The following is an 18283-nucleotide window of genomic DNA, read 5'->3' as shown; positions in this document are numbered from 1 at the left end:
GTGTCTGCTGGTATGTGGATCTCCTTTGTGCCATCCCATGAAAATGCAACTCATTTTTTCTTGCTACAGAGCACATCTAGCTTTTACTTGATAATGTATCCAACCTGTCTTGGTTGCCATAGTTTCTTTTAGATTGGATATTTGTCAACTATGGCAAAACAGGGAGAACAAAGGGTATTATTGGTCAGTGTGTCCATGACTCTCAACGAACAGGAAAAAGCAACACAGGAATGATGACCTCACACCTGGTTCCTTGAGAGGAGGTCTAGTATCTCAGACTCTGTTTTCCCCAGTGTCCTGGTAAGTTGGGTCTGAGATGCCTTGTGCAATTAAAATGGAAAATTCTATTTGATAATTTTGATAATAAGCAGATTAGTGACATTTGTTGAGATATAGGAACACCAGCACCCACCTAGAATGATGGGGCTTTCAAAGGCTATATTCTTTTGTCAAAAAATATCCCCTTATACAAAGCATTCCAAATTCTTCTGTTAACTGAAGCATGGATACTGGGTGTTAAGAAAACAGACATTCCCCATGTTAGATGCTGGAACTGTAAGTGATCTGAAGGTGAGTAAACAGCCTACAGTCAGCCTTTCCAGACTAAAAAAGGATTGCTGCTTCTTGTTCCACAGTCACCAGGGAACCCCCATACTGAATCCCAGAGTTTTTGCTTCTGCTCAGAGAAAATTCCTGTTGCTAGGGTATGGAATGATTTATCATTCCTAACGTGTCCATAGTTCTGTAAGCTCTTAAATGCAGGCATGGCTTCATAGCAGCCTCCAAAACGAAACTCAATGCATGCATGTAAATTTGGGCACTATACTAAACATAAATATTATTCTTTCCCCTGTAGGCTCTATTTAATATGGCCCATGGTGAAGTAGAACTAAGACCAACAACATGTACCTGGGCTGAATCTGTCTTAGATGAATGTCCTTTTAAAACCAACCTTTTTACGATTCAAGTATGTATTTGATTATTGCCAAGGGTCAGTCAAGCATTCAGAGGGTAAATGGATACTGTTTGTACAGATATGAGGATATGTTGAGAGAATCTATGAGTGACAGTCAGGAAATGTGCAGTAAAGTAATGATTCACAAATGGAAACTGTTTCACATGGAGGTATATAAAGTTAAACTAATGCAGTTCTGTGCCCTTGTTTATTAGAGGAGGTGTATGTGCACAGATGATTGACTTAAGTTTCTAAGTGTGTTGACCATGGAAGTCTTCATGCTAAAAGGACAACACCATTACAGGATCATTTTCTATGTTAAAAGCATTAGTTTAATCACAGCAAGAAAAGCTGCCAGGATCTCCCTCACAAAATAGATCCCATTAAAAGGCCAATGCTCTTCAGTGCTGCCCCCATTTCTTGCCTTCTTCATGCCTCCCTCTTCTTTTCCTAGTGTCCATAACCTTGTACTGCTAGTTTAACCTTCAATTTCTGATTCTACTGAATAGACTCTTTCCCTCATCTTCCCTGGATTCTTCTTGCTCATCAGCTCAACACACCTTGTCTAAGCTGCACAGAAAACCATGTGCAAGTGAGGTGTGCAGCCATCTTTATGGAAGATATGACTTGTATTATGGGTGTATAATGGTAGTAGCAGCTAAGGAATTCTGGCAGGAACCCTGAAAAAATAAATATCATCCATAACATAAAGCTACTGCACACATGGAAACTTAGTCCCAGTATAGTAATCAATCCTGTTCTTCTTCTAAAGGGGAGTGAAAATTTAATTGAATACATGAAATGGAACCAAACAGAAAAAACATGCATCAAGTTCAAGTCTGAACTGTCCAACTGTCCTTTCAGTGAACATCTGGATCAGCAGAAGGTATGCTCATGGTTCACAAAACTATCTCTAAAGAATACAGAACATTGTAAAAGCTAGCACCTTTTTATGATATCTGAAAATGTTTTTGTTCATTGTGCATGTGCAGGAAACAAACATATACTCTTGTGTGGAGAGAGTGGGAAACAGTCAATGGATAATCACATTTGGTCATATATATTCCTCCAGAAATAGCACTGTGCTCATGTAAAAAGTAAGGGTACACCCATGATGAGTTTTTTTCAATTTATATGGGAGTTTAGGTACTGAGAGTATTTAGGGATTGTGGTACATTTGACAGGTGGAACAACAGAGGAGATGGTTGCTTGTGAGAAGGGATTCTGTTTCCCCTTAGGTAAACCCATATTACAGACAACACTGCAAATATTTGAGGCAGGTCATGGATGGAATCCCTCTTGCTGACTCCCTTTTCTCACTACCAGCTGTTCCCTCAGATCATGGGCTGGTGGAATGCCACACACTGAGGGTAATATTTCTCATTCAGTTAACCCTTCCCATGCACTCCTATTTTCATTGTTACCACTTGCTCTACTTCTTCCATGGGATACACTTAGTGGGTTGACCATGTAATGGAGGTTGATAGGCCCTAAAACCCAGCCCTCCTGTGCCATACAGGAGGTTGCAGAACCTCATGAGATCTGGAGGGGGTAGATGAGATCTGGTTGACTGTATAAATTGAAGTGATATTGATTGATCAGTGAACAGTTAAGATAAATGTCCTAAATACAGCAGTTCCTGGAAGGGAACTGAAAGTGGGTCACTTGCATGATTCTCAGCATGTTCCCTTTCAATTGTAACTTTACTGATGTTTTATCTTTCTTCCTGTTTTCAGGGAGAATCGTGCTTCTTCAGTATCCTCATCTTACCCTCAAGTACGAATATGATTTCCATAAACTTCCACTGCCAAAGTGTCTGAGGGTGAGAGCAAGGCTATACTGTGTTACCCATCTTTTACACATGTTTCTTGAAGAACTCCAAAACTCAGATGGATCCAACAGCCCCTAGGGATCCTACTCCATTGTGTAGATGTCAGGAATCCCATCTTCTGCAACCAAGTTGTGCATGCCTGAGAAACTTTTCACTTTTTCTTTTCCTCTCTATTCGTTCATCTTCACCATTGTAAGCCTCACATGGCCTGCCTGTGCTTTGATCAATAAAAATATAGTGTGTCTAATGTCATTGGATTTTGGCTTGATGCTTTCTCAGAGTGTGTGGGGAACTGGGATCAAACAGATAGGACCTGAGGCAAGTTACCCACATTTGTATGCCGCATCACCTGTGGAAGTGAACAAGATTCAGAACATGCAAAGATAAGAAAGGGGTGGCATCTATAACCCATCTGCACTTTCTGCTTCAGGACGAACAGGAGAAAAGGAACTTTATTTCTCACCATGGTACTTTTATGGTTACTTTGAAAGCATTCAGAAAGTGAAGCATGTAGTCAGTATCAAAGATGATGCAAGTGTCAACTGAGTGTGGAGAGCTAACATGGTGGAGAGCATGCTTTGTTTCTCAAATTGCCACATATTCAGACACAACAGTTAATGTCCTCATATGTTTGTGAAGAGCTTTAGTTAATTGTGTGCAAAGTGTGTGTGTGTGTGTGTGTGTGTGTGTGTGTGTGTGTGCATACTTGAGTGTAATTGATAAGGAAAATACTAACCAGCATTTGAGACAGGATGATACAACCCAGAACCGTGAATAACCATTCCATACACCCTGGGCCACTGGGAGTGATGGTTTTTTCTGTACACCCACTGTAGTGTGTTCTGACTTTCTACATAAAGACCGAAATATGGTAGACTATCTTCCATCTCAAGAAGGGATATATTTGCCAGTTACAAGAACTCAGTGTCATGAGGCTGCCAAATGCAATGATTATCTAATTTGTTCTAGTATAATTTGGAAGTCAGACATTGAGATAAAGACTTGAAAAATCCAAGGAAAGCAGAGAAATTGGCTACCCTCTCTCCATATCTTTCCTGAATCATCCATAGTAGAAAATCTTTAGAGCTCCTCCTTTCTTCCTGTCCTCTATTGCCCCCTCCAAAATCCCCCAAGAACTTTAAGGTTAATCCAGTCATTCAATCATTGACTTTGTCCTTTGATTCAAAGTTGCTTTATTGGCATGGTGCATTGGCTGTATGGACAAATCTTCTGAAACAGTGCCACTTCGGTTACAGGCAACATTTTAGTGCCCCATATGGAAGAATATTCACCTAATATCATCATTCTCACAGTCTTTCCTCACTACCCTTCCTTCATTGAAAGGTAGAGGGAAGAAGCACTCACACTTTGCCTGCAGAGACCATTTCTTTAATCAATTTTAGCTCCCAGTTACTTTAGGAAGTTTTCTTGGGGACAGTGTAGAAAACCCTGATTCAAAGTGAAAGCAGGTGCTTCTACTCTGAGAGCTATTGGCCAGGAATTCAAAAGATTCAGAGTTTGCACAACAAGGGTTATCATGAATGGATACCATCCTCTTCTATAATCCATTGCTTTTGAGGTCTGTAAGCCATCCTTTTATACTTTAAGTAATTTATCAAAAGTCCTTAGATGAGGGAAAGGAGCCCTACCTGAGTCCATTAGATCTCCAAACTGAGTCTGTGATTATAAATTAGGTTATGGGTTTTGATGTACAAGCACCATTTCACAACCAATTTCAAGTGACGATAAAACTGATATACCTCCGTTCTCATCTAGCAAGTTGAAGACCATAGTCTTTTCCTCAGTCCAATTAGTTTGTGCTTTAAAGAAAAGGATGAAGCAGAAAAATCTCCTTGCTCTTGAGAGGGCATTATAAGGAGACTTCACACAGTGTAACTTATGGACCATCTTGTGTACAGATATATGTATGCACTGAAAGTAATAATGTACTATATATTATCACACTCTTAATACTTATCAAACATGTGGTAGACACATATGTAAATTCTCATACTATATTTATATATTAATAGGTGTTCATGATCTGAGAATCCAGAGGGAACATTCAGATTCAGTCCCCCTAATAGACTCTCACATCACATCAAATATTTCCCCATCTGTCTCTCTTTCTCTGTGCTCTCTGAACACGTGTGCATACAACTATGCACAGAAGAATATATGCTGTGCAGAGGCCATAGATAAACATCCAGTGTCTTTCTCTGTTGTTCTTTTTACAATGTATTAAACAGTCTCCCACTGAACACTCCATTCATCTCTCATCAGCTCACTTGGGCAGGATGGTCAATTTGCTCCAATGATCCTCCTGTCTGCTGACCTGTGAATTGTACTATTTCTTTTAATTTATATAGATAATGAGGATGTGAACTAGGGTCCTCACATTTGTATGTCAAGCAGTGAACAAACTGAATGATTTCTATAATTCCCAAATCATTTTTGACACTAGAAATATGAAGATTCTCATCACCAGGGAGCAGTTGGCCATTCATGGGAAAACAATATTTTAGTGTCCTCTAGCCCTTTTGTACCCTGTCATTTTCTACTGTAAGATGAGGTCATATACTACAGGCGAGGCTCAATCGATAAGGCTAAATCTTAAATCTCATGCTAATCACTATCACCATAAATTAGGATACCCTGACCACATTCTAGGCTTTTACTTATATGCTTAAGCAGCTTCCAGATTCAACAAATCATTTTTGTTTAACCAATATCCATAGGCATATTCCTGGGACACAACAAAACCATCATGAGCACAGGACTAGATCATAACAATAATAATACAACCACAAAAAAAATCAGTTCTTTGGACTTTAGTTTACCATTCCACAAAAGAATTATGTTTGAATAATCCTATTATATGCAGAGAAAAATAAAATTAAAGCCAATGCAAACAATACGGGTCTTCATAAAATAGTTTACAACTTAAATTTTTATAATTCTGATATTTTGAATAATTTGCAGATGAAAATTTTGCCACCAAAAGGAGAATTATGGAGGTTGCTCAAATTTGAAATATCTATGGTATTTTTACTAAACAAGCAAAAATTCAGTTCATCCCTACTGGCTAATTTTTGCTTTCACAACATATGTCCTTTTGTATGAGAAGTGATTTCATAATATTTCACTCTTGAAAGAAGTTTCAAAAGTGAAACTCATTCTCCTGAAAACTGCCAATGAGGATTAGAAATATTTGAACTCCTTGGTAGTCCCTTAGCCATTCTTTTGACATCTGAGTGGTCCTATCTGCTTTGGGACTTTTAGGGCAACATTATCTATCTTATCTATTATTGTCAACTGCTTATCTGACATAGTCACTAGTGAAAGATAGAATGTGAAGTAGATTTGTTAGGATGGCTGGAAATGTTCTACAACTTTTCTCTCTCTGTTCTCTTCATTAGACTAGACTCAGAGTACCTTCATTGAAGTCCTTAAATAAAGAATAAAGATTTTCTCATGATGCTGAAGTGAGTCTGAATCACATATCAAGCTCCACAGGTAATTTCACAATTCTTGTTGTCCAATTAAGAAATGGGCTATACCTGGTGGATTCAGTACAGGTTTAGATGAATCCCCAGGGGTATCTTGGCCCTGGAGGAGATGGGAATGGAGGGGAAGGGATGGGGGAAGATAGGGGTGGGGACAGGAGTGGGGAGGACAGGGGAACCCATGGCTGATGTGTAAAATTAAAACACAAATATAATAATACTAAAAAAAAATGAAATGGGCTATATAACTAAACAGAGAATTCTCAACAGAGGAAGCTCAAATGGCTGGAAGACATTTAAGGAATTGCTCAACATCCCTAATTTTCCAGGAAATGCAAATCAAAACGACTCTGACATACCACCTTACACCTGTCAGAATGGCTAAGATCAAAACCACAGAAGACAGCTTATGCTGGAGAGGATGTGCAGCAAGGGGAACTCTCCTCCACTGCTGGTGGGAATGCAAGCTTGTACAGCCACTTTGGAAATCAATATGATGCTTCCTTAGAAAACTGGGAATCATCTCCCCCAAGACCCAGCTGTAGCACTCTTGGGCATATACCCAAGGAATGCTCAATCATACCACAAGGGCATTTGCTCAGCTATGTTCATATCAGCATTGTTTGTAATAGACTATGGGATTTTTATAGACAAGTAACTTCTTTGGTTTGGCCATCCTTTTGTGTTTAGACTCACTGCATGTTTTAAACCTCCATACATGTTACTGAATGGGAGTCCCTTGAATAAAGGAAATAGGGGACATTTCAAAATCACTTACATTCATTGTATGCACCATAAATGTTTAAACTCTGCCTCTGGTTTTTACCTTGACACCATCCCTTTGTTATGGCACTTGTGCATTATAATCATACATGGGATGGCAATGTTTGAGATTATGTTTTTCCTAAACATCAGGCTGTTACTATGAAGCAAATAAATATAGGTCTTTTTAAAAATTTTATAATTTAATTTAATTTTACATATCAGCCATGGATTCCCCTGCCCTCCCCGCTCCTGCCCCTGCCTTCCCCCAGCTCACCCCCCATTCCCATCTCCTCCATGGCAAAGACTCTCCTGGGGATTCAGCTCAACCTGGTAGATTCAGCCTTTGCAGGTCCAGTACCCTTCTCCCAGGCTTGGCAAAGTGTCCCTGCATAAGCCCCAGGTTACAAACAGCCAGCTCATGCACTAAAAAAAGGTCCAGGTTCCAATGCCTGGGTGTCTCCCAAACAGTTAAAGCTATTCAACTGTCTCACTTAGCAAGAAGGCCTGATCCAGTTGGTGGCTCCACAGCTTTTGGTTCATAGTTCATGTGTTTTCATTAGTTTGGCTATTTGTCCCCATGCTTTTTTCAATCTTGGTCTCAACAATTCTCCCTTACATAATCCCTCCTCTTCCTCGCCAATTGGATTCCTAGAGCTCCACCTGGGGCCTGGCTGAGGATCTCAGCATCAGTCATTGGATGAGAGTTCTAGCACGACAGTTAGGGTGTTTGGCCATCCAATCACCAGTCTAGGTCAGTTGGAGCTTTCTCTCAACCGTTGCCAGTAGTCTACAGTGGAGGAATCTTTGTGGATTTCTGGGGACCTCTCTAGCACTTTGCTTCTTCCTATTCTGATGTTGTCTTCATTTATCATAGTCTCTTATTCCTTGTTCTCCCTCTCTGTTCTTGATACAGCTGGGATCTCCTGCTCCCCTAAGCTCTCTTTCTCCCAAAACTTGTCCTTCATTAACCCCACTCAAGTCCAGGTTGTTCATGTAGATCTCATCCATTTCTCTGTCATTGGGTGATCCTTGCGTCTTTCCTAGGGTCCTGTTTTCTAGGTAGCCTCCCTGGAATTGTGTAGCAGTCTGGTCATCTTTGTTTTACATCTAGTATCCTCCTATGAGTGAGTACATACCATGTTTGTCTTTCTCAGTCTGGGCTACCTCACTCAGGATGATTTTTTCTAGATCCATCCATTTGCCTGCAAAGCTCATGATGTCATTGTTTTTCTCTGCTGAGTAGTTCTCCATTGTGTATATGTACCACATTTTCTTTATCCATTCTTCAGTAGAAGGGCATCTAGGTTGTTTCCAGGTTCTGGCTATTTCAAACAAAGCTGTTACAAACATAGGTGAGCAAATGCCCTTGTTGTATGATTGAGCGTTCCTTGGGTATATGCCCAAGAGTGCTACAGCTGGTTCTTGGGGGAGATGGATTCCCAATTATCTAAGGAAGTGCCACATTGATTTCCAAAATGGTTGTACAAGCTTGCATTCCCACCAGCAGTGGAGGAGAGTTCCCCTTGCTCCACATCCTCTCCAGCATAAGATGTCTCCAGTGTTTTTGATCTTAGCCATTCTGACGGGTGTAGGGTGGTATCTCAGAGTTGTTTTGATTTGCATTTCCCGCATAATTACGGATGTTGAGCAATTCCTTAAATGTCTTTCAGCCATTTGAACTTCCTCTGTGGAGAATTCTCTGTTTAGTTTTATAGTCCATTTCTTAATTGGACTGTTGGGCATTTTGATGTCTAATTTCTGGAGTTCTTTATATATTCTAGGTATCAGCCCTCTGTCAGATGTGGGGTTGGTGAAGACCTTATCCCATTCTGTAGACTGTAGCTTTGTCTTGTTGGCCATGTCCTTTGCTCTACAAAAGCTTCTCAGTTTTAAGAGGCCCCATTGATTGATTGTTTCTCTCAGTGTCTGTACTACTGGTATTATATTTAGGAAGTGATCTCCTATGCCAATGTGTACAAGAGTACTTCCTTCTTTCTCTTCTATCAGGTTCAGAGTTACTGGATTTATGTTGAGGTTTGATCCACTTGCATTTAAGTTTTGTGCATGGTGACAGATGTGGATCTATTAGCAGCCTTCTACACATTGACATCCAGTTATGAAAGCACCATTTGTTGAAGATGTTTCCTTTTTTACATTGTACTATTTTGGCTTCTTTGTCAAAATTATATGGTCATAGGTGTGTGGATTAATGTCAGGGTCTTGAAATAGATTCCATTGTTCCACACGTCTGTTTTTATGCCAATACCAAGCTGTTTTTATTACCATAACTCTATAGTAGAACTTGAGGTTAGGGATTGTGATGCCTCCAGAGCTTGTATTATTGTACAGGAGTCTTTTGGCTATCCTGGGTTTTTTGTTTTTCCATATGAAGTTGAGAATTATTCTTTCCAGGTCTGTGAAAAATTGTGTTGGTAATTTGATGGGGATTGCATTGAATCTGTAGATTGCTTTTGGTATGATCACCATTTTTACTATGTTAATCCTGCCTATCCATGAACATGGGAGATCTTTCCATTTTCTGCCATCTTCAATTTCTTTTTTCAGGGTCTTAAAGTTCTTGTCATATAGGTTCTTCACTTGCTTTTATATCATCTGTGGCTATTGTAAAGGGTGATTTCCTTCTCAGCCTGTTTTTCAATTGTATATAACAGGGCTACTGATTTTTTGAGTTGATCTTGTATCCTGCTATGTTGATGAAGGTGTTTATAAGCTGTATCTGTTCCTTGGTTGAATTTTTGGGTCACTCATGTGTACTATTATGTCATCTGCAAATAGGGAAAGCTTGACTTCTTCCTTTCCAATTTGTTTCCCCTTAATCTCCTTAGGTTATCTTATTGCTCTGGTTAGAACTTCAAGTACTATATTGAATAAGTATGGGGAGAGCAGACAGCCTTGTCACATTTCTTTATCAGCCTCCTGCTAGCTTCCTTTCTGATAGATTTCTATTGGATTTATGCCATTTTACCTCTAAAAACTATATATAGAATGAGGAGTTTCTTAATAATTCTACTTGGTGTAAGTCATCACCTTTACAATACCTCCTACATAAATTTCCTAAATACAATGTCTTTTCATTTCTAGTCTTAGTCACTCTTACTGAATCATGAACTGTTGGCCTAGGTCAGACATAATAAAAGTACAAATGCCTAGCAGTCAATCCCAAAGACCTTTCTAAAGTTTTGATAAAAAAATAGTCCTGTATGGTAGAGAGTCCTCAACAGGATTCATAGAACAGCAATCCATCAGATAATCATTGGATCATCACCAGGTCCTTCAATCAAAGATAGTTCTTGAAAATTGGGATTGTGGTTTGAACATTCATGAAGAGACCTTCAGATATAAAGCAGATGTCCACATGTCTTTCCTACTCCTCAATATTGCTATTCTAAGGAAGACATTGCTTTAAAATTACATTGAATAAAACATTTCATACTAGCTGAACTAGACTACTAAGGTGTGTGTGTGTATGTGTTTTCATGTGAGTCACAGACAAGGGAAGAAGAGAGGTCCACAAAAGGCCACTTTTTTGAGTTCCATTTTTTCAGATATTTCTTTGGAGAACTAACTGATCCTCTATTCTACCTATGCAGAAGATTGAGAGTTCCTGAACCAACAGAAATCAAATTAATTACAGCAATGCTAAACATTTTTTTCTGAATCTCTCACTCTACCTCTCTTTTGTGAGATAATCTTTTTGTATACTGTAAAGACATGTCTCTGCCTAAGGCACATTCTGATTGTCTTAATAAAGAGATGAATGGCACATAGCTAGAATGAGAAGAATAAGTGGGGCTTTTGGGCAAAGACAGGAACTCTGAGATGATGAATGGAGGGGATGTCAGTGAGACTCAGAGCAAGTCAGACATATAGCATGGAGGAAAGGTGAAAAATCCACATGGAAGGATGTAAAGTAAGGAGCATGTTAATTTAAATTATCAGATCTAGCTGGAAATGAGACTAACATAAGGCCAAGTTTTCATAAGTAATAAGAAGTCTCACAACCCACAGCTTCAGCGAAACTAGGCAACAAGGAGGACACTAGGAGGGACACATGGATTGCCCTGGGAAATGGAAATAGATGAGATCTCCATAAAAAGACTGGGGGCAAGGGAGGTCAATAGAGGAGAGGAGATAGGGGATGAGAACAAGAGAAAATATGGTGGTCAAGCTGGGGGAGGAATAGGGTGGAAGAACAATGAAAGATATTTTGATAGAGGGAGACATTATGGAGTTTAGGGAGAAACCTAGTGCTAGGAAATTTCCCAGGGATCCTCAAGCATAACCCCAGCTTAGACTACTAGAATAGTGGAGAGGATACCTGAAGTGGCTTACCCTGTTAATCAAATTGGTAAATAACCTGTCATCATAGAGTTTTCACCCAGTAACCTATGTAGCAGATACATAGATTCATAGCCAAGCACTAGGCTGAGTTCTGGGAATCCATTCAAAGACAAGGGAGAGGGAAGAGAGATTATATGAGCAAGGGGGGTTGAGATCATGATGGGGAAATCTACAGAGAGAACTGAACCAAACTCATAGGAACTCACAAACTTTAGAGCAATAGCTATGAAATCTGCACGAGATTGGCCTAGGCCCTCTGCATACAAGAGACAGTTATGCAGTTTGGTCTGTTTGAGGGGCCCCTGTCAGTGGGATGAGGATTGATCCCTGGTGCATGAGAGGGCATTTTGGAGCTCATTACCTATGGTAGGATGCCTTGCTCAGCCTTGATGCAGGGGGGAGGGCTTGGTCATGCCTCAACTTAATATACCAGGCTTTACTGACTTTCCATAGGAGCCCTTAATCTTTTGGAGGAGGTAATGGAGGGTGTGTTGGAGGGGAACCTGGGGGAAGAAGGAAGAGGGATGGGAAGGGAATCTCTGATTGATATGTAGAATGAATGGAAAATTTTCTTTTATTTCTTTTTTTAAAGTTTTTAGTATTTAGAAATTTTCTATTCATTTTACATACCAACTACTGATATCCCTCTCATCCCTCCTCCTGCCCTCCAGCATTCCCTCCAACACACACCCCATTTCCAAATTGTCCAAAGCAAGTTCTTCCATGAGGAGTCAGCAGGGTCAGGTACATTCAGTTGAGGCACGTCCAAGCCCCTCTACTCTTCACCAAGACTGGGCAAAGTGTCCCACCATAGGCACTGGGATCCAAAAGCCCCCTCATGCACCAGGAATGGATCTCAATCCCACTGCCTTGCGGGCCCCTAACCAGTTCACGCTAAAAAACTATCTCATCTATCCAGAGTGCCTAGTCCTGTCCCATGGGGACTCCACTCCACAGCTGTTGGTCCACAGTTCATGAGTTTCCACTAGTTTGGCTGGACATCTCTGTACATTTCCCATCATGATCTCTATGTCCCTTGCTCATAGAACCCCTCCTCTCTCTCACAAAGAGAGAGCTCCTGGAGCTAGGCCTGGCCCCCAGCTGTGGATCTCTGTATCAGCTTACATCAGTTACTGAATGAATGTTCTATGATGACAGTTAGGTTATTCACTAATTTGATTACCAGAGCAGGCCAGTTCAGGTACCCACTCGATAACTGTTAGTAGTCTAAGGTGGGGACATCCATGTGGATTCCTGGGAACTTCCCTCCCTGTTTCTCCTTATTCTCATAATGTCTTCATTTATCATGGTATCTCTTTCCTTTCTCCCCCACTCTGTCCCTGTTCCAGATTGAATCTCCCATTCCCTTATGTTGTCATTCCCCATCCCTTCCCCTGCATAAAGCCCTTCACGGCCAGTTCACTCATATAGATTTCATCTGTTTCACCTTTGCTGGGCAATCTATGTGTCACTCTCAGGGTCCTTCTTGTCCTTCTCTGGAGCTTTGGGTTGCAATCTGACTATCCTTTTCACTACACCTAGCATCCACTTATGAGTGAGTACATACCATGTTTGTTCTCTGAGTCTGGGTACCTCACGCAGAATGGTATTTTCTAGTTCCATATATTTGCCTGAAAATATCAAGATATCATTGATTTTTATTGCTGAGTAGTACCCCATTGTGTATATGTACCACATTTTCTTTAAAGGGCATATAGGTTGTTTCCAAGTTCTGGCTATTATGAATAACACTGCTATGAACACAGTTGAGCAAGTGTCCTTGTGGTATGATTGAGTACTCCTTGGGTATATGGCCAAGAGTGGTATAACTGAGTCTTATGGTAGATTGATTCCCAGTTTTCTGAGAAACCACCATACAGATTTCCCAAGTAGCTGTAAAAGTTTGAACTCCTTCCAACAGTGGAGGAATGTTCCCCTTGCTCCACATCCTTTCCAACATAAGCTATCTTCAGTGTTTTTTATCTTATCCATTCTGACAGGTGTAAGATGATATCCCAGTGTTGTTTTGATTTGCATTTCCCTGATGACTAAGGATGTTGAGCAATTCCTTAAATGTCTTTCGGCTGTTTGAAATTCTTCTGTTGAGAATTCTCTGGTTAGCTCCATAGCCTGTTTTTAATTGATTTATTTGGTATTTTGATGTCTAGTTTCTTGACTTCTTTAAATATTTTGGAAATCAGCTCTCTGTTAAATGTGGAGTTAGTGAAGCTCTTTTCCTATTCTGTGGGCTGTCTTTTTGTCTTATTGACCCTGTCCTTTACCCTACAAAAGCTTCTCAGTTTCAGGAGGTACCATTTATTAATTGATGATCTCAGTGTCTGTTTTACTGGTGTTATATTTAGGAAGTAGTCTCTTGTGTCAATGCATTCAACACTACTTCCTACATTCTCTTCTATCAGTTTCAGTATAAGTTGAGGTCTTTACATCTAGGTCTTTGATCCACTTGGACTTGAGTTTTGTGCATGGAAACAGATATGGATCTATTTGCAATCTTCTACATTTTGACATCCAGTTATGCCAGTACCATTTGTTGAAGATACATTCTTTTTTCCCATTGTACACTTTTGGCTTCTTTGTCCAAATTAGGTATTCATAGGTGTGCAGATTAATGTCTGGGTCTTCAATTCCACTCCATTGGTCCATATGTAGGATTTTATGCCAGTACCAAACTGTTTTTATTACTATAGCTCTATAGTAGAGCTTGAGGTCAGGGATCATGATGCCTCCAGAGGTTGCTTTATTGTACAGAATTCTTTTAGCAGTTCTGGTTTTTTTGTTTTTCCATGTGTTGTTGTTGAGTATTGTTCTTTCCAAGTCTGTGAAGAACTGTGTTGGGATTTTGGTGTAGATTGCATTGCATCTGTAGATTGCTTTTGGTAAGACTGCCATTTTACTATGTATTTTTTCCTCATTATTATGTGTTTTAAATTTTATACATCAGCCATGGGTTCCCCTGTCCTCCCCCCTCCCGCCCCCAGCCCCACATTCTCCCCAGCCCCTCCCCTCCATTCCCATGTCCTCCAGGATCAAGGCACCCCTGGGGATTCATTTAAACCTGGTGGATTCAGTACAGGCAGGCCTGTCACCTCCTTCCAGACTGAGCAAAGTGTCCCTGTGTAAGCCCCTGTGTAAGCCCAATGTTTCAAACAGCCAGCTCATGCACTAAGGACAGATCCTGGTCCCACAGACTGGGTGCCTACCAAACAGATAAAGCTTTTCAATGGTCTCACTTATCCAGAGGGACTGATCCAGCTGGGGGCTCCACAGCCTTTGGTTCATAATTCATGTGCTTCCATTTGTTTGGCTATTTGTCCCTGTGCTTTTTGCAATCTTAAATTCAACAATTCACGCTCTTGCAGACCCTCCTCTTTCTTGACAGTTGGACACCTGGAGCTCCACCTGGGGCCTGGCTGAGGATCTCTGCATCCACTTCCATCAGTTATTGGATGAGAATTCCAAGACGACTGTTAGGGTGTTTAGTCACCTGATCACCAGACTAGGTCAGATCAGGCTTTCTCTTGACCATTGCCAGCAGACTACAGAGGATATATCATTGTGGATTTCTGGGGACCTCTCGAGCACTCTGCCTATTCCTGTTCTCATGTGGTCTTCATTTATCATGGTCTGTTATTCCTCATTCTCCCTTTCTGTTCTTGATCCAGCTGGGATCTCCTGCTCCCCTAAGCTTTTTTTCCTTCAATCTTGCTCTTCATTATTCCCACTGTCGTCCAGGTTGTTCTTGTAGATCTCATCCATTTCTCTGTCATTGGGTGATCCTTGCGTCTTTCCTAGGGAACTATTTTCTAGGTAGCCTCCCTGGAGTTGTGTAGCAGTCTAGTCATCTTTGTTTTACATCTAGTATCCTCCTATGAGTGAGTACATACCATGCTTGTCCTTCTGAGTCTGGGTTACCTCACTAAGGATGACTTTTTCTAGATCCATCCATTTGCCTGCAAACCTCATGATGTCATTGTTTTTCTCTGCTGAGTAGTACTCCATTGTGTGTACATACCATATTTTCTTTATACATTCTTCAGTTGAAGGGCATCTAGGTTGTTTCCAGGTTCTGGTTATTACAAACAAAGCTGATATGAACATAGCTGAGCAAATGCCCTTGTGGTATGATTGAGCATTCCTTGGGTGTATGCCCAAGAGTGGTATAGCTGGGTCTTGGGGGAGATGGATTCCCAATTTTCTAAGGAAGTGCCATATTGATTTCCAAAGTGGCTGTACAAGCTTGCATTCCCACCAGCAGTGGAGGAGAGTTCCCCTTGCTCCACATCCTCTCCAGCATAAGATGTCTTCTGTGTTTTTGATCTTAGCCACTCTGACAGGTGTAAGGTGGTATGTCAGAGTCGTTTTTATTTGCATTTTCCTGGATAATTAGGGGTGTTGAGCAATTCCTTAAATGTCTTTCAGCCATTTGAACTTCCTCTGTGGAGAATTCTCTGTTTAGTTCTATAGCCCATTTCTTAATTGGACTGTTGGGCATTTTGATGTCTAGTTTCTGGAGTTCTTTATATATTCTGGATATCAGCCCTCTGTCAGATGTGGGGTTGGTGAAGACCTTTTCCCATTCTGTAGGCTGTCACTTTGTCTTATTGACCGTGTCCTTTGCTCTACAAAAGCTTCTCAGTTTCAAGAGGCCCCATTGATTGATTGTTTCTCTCAGTGTCTATGCTACTGGTGTTATATTTAGAAAGTGATCTCCAGTGCCAATGCATTCAAGAGTACTGCCTACTTTCTCTACTATCAGGTTCAGAGTAGCTGGATTTATGTTGAGGACTTTGATCCACTTGGATTTAAGTTTTGTGCACAGTGACAGATATGAATCTATTTGCAGCCTTCTACACATTGACATCCAGTTATGCCAGCACCATTTGTTAAAGATGTTTCCTTTTTTTCCCATTGTACAATTGTCAAGAAAGAGGAGGGACTGTAAGAGCATGAATTGTTGAGAACAAGATTGGAAAAAGCACAGGGACAAATAGCTAAACAAATGGAAGCACATGAATTATGGACCAAAGGCTGTGGAGCCCCCAGCTGGATCAGGCCCTCTGGATAAGTGAGACAGTTGAATAGCTTGAACTGTTTGGGAGGCATCCAGGTTGTGGGACTGGGACCTGTCCTTACTGCATGAGCTGGTTGTTTGGAACCTTGGGTTTACACAGGGACACTTTGCTCAGCCTGGAAGGAGGGGACTGGACCTGCCTGTACTGAATCCACCAGGTTGAATTGAATCCCCAGGGGAGTCTTGGCCCTGGAGGTGATGGGAGGGGAGGGAATGGGGTGGTGGGGACGGGAGGGGGGAGGGCAGGGGAACCCATGGCTGATGTGTAAAATTAAAACACAAATATAATAATAATAATAATAATAATAATAATAATAATAATAATAATAATAAAAAATAATCCCATAGTCAATTAATTTGTCTAAATTTGTGACTTACAGCCAAATGTCAGGATGAAACTTTCCTTCCTGAGACATTATAATAGAACATGACCATTTATGGGAGCCTAGGAAGTTATCATCATCCAGACCATGTGGGGACATCCAAGGTAAGTAAACCAGTACCACAGGTCATCCATTTAGAAGCACAGAGTTCTTCATAATATTGGCGCATACCACCCAAGGTTGAATTCTATTTGAAAATCAATATGCCAGTTTTCCATAGCTTACTGGGAAGTCTATCCAACAGGGTAAACTTTGGGTAATTAGAAATTGGAAAAGTCAAGTGATGGATGAATTGATGATTTCAAAAACTATCATTTCAGTTTCTCATGTACTTCAAAGTCATGAATCTTACAGGTCACTTGAATGATGGGCACACCCATCCTGACCCACTAATAACAAACAATACAAATAGTTAATGTTACTCCAGTATAGTTAAAAAGAACAGTGGGAGGCACCACCTGAAACATAGAAGACTGGGCAAAAACCACCTTATCTTTGGCCAATAATCTAATTGACAGATCTAGCCATAATACTGTTTGAGACAAAAGAAAGTTTGCTGCAAAATCCCAGTAGGTTTCATCACTCTCAACTGGTCAGAAAAAGAATAATAAACAGACATAACATTCTGGGACAACTTGTCCTGCATGTTCTCCACATAACTGAAATCGACAGTGAAGAACAACAGATGATTTGTAGTAGAGTATATGAGATATCTGCAACTTGTTTAGATCAGGATGACTAGGTAAAGATCTGAAAAAGATGGCAAGGAGTTAGATCTATCATTTGATTTCTATATATCAAAGGGCCAGGGAGACAAGTATGTGGCTCAGCCGTTAAAGGCTAGGCTCACAACCAAAAATACAAGTATGTATTCCAATGTGTTAGAGAAAATAAAGTGTCTCTACTTTGAAACTGCTGATGAATGAAATCACTAAGGTAACATAATCCTGTTCTGACTCCATTTTGTACTTGTTTAGACACTTAATCCCTTTAACCTTCCCCCAGTTGTCACTTCAGCTTTGGCAACATATTTGAGATTTCCATGTTTTTTACCATGGTTCAGAGGCATTAACCAAAATAATGGGTATGTTGGGAGGCACCCCTGACAAAAATTTGAGTGCCCAATTCCTCTCACTGAGTCTAGAGAGGTCTGTAATAACAGCCATTTTCCTAAACATAAAAACAGAGGCCTTCTGATGTTCCTACAGTCTGTAAACTGACTTCATTTCTGGTTCTAGTTGAGGAGGATGTGCACAGAGGAAAGCCTTCCGGATGAGGATAGACCTCAAAGAGGATCTTTCAACTTCTTAATAAAGGAGACAATCACCTTGAGCATCTACTGCTTTAGGGAGAATTTTTCTGAAATTTCTGAAGTGGAACTCTTTCCTT

Source organism: Onychomys torridus, chromosome 4, assembly GCF_903995425.1.
Source record: "Onychomys torridus chromosome 4, mOncTor1.1, whole genome shotgun sequence".
NCBI classification, from domain to species: domain Eukaryota; kingdom Metazoa; phylum Chordata; class Mammalia; order Rodentia; family Cricetidae; genus Onychomys; species Onychomys torridus.
The sequence above is the reverse complement of the archived record's forward strand: the minus strand, read 5'-3'. Positions refer to the sequence as shown.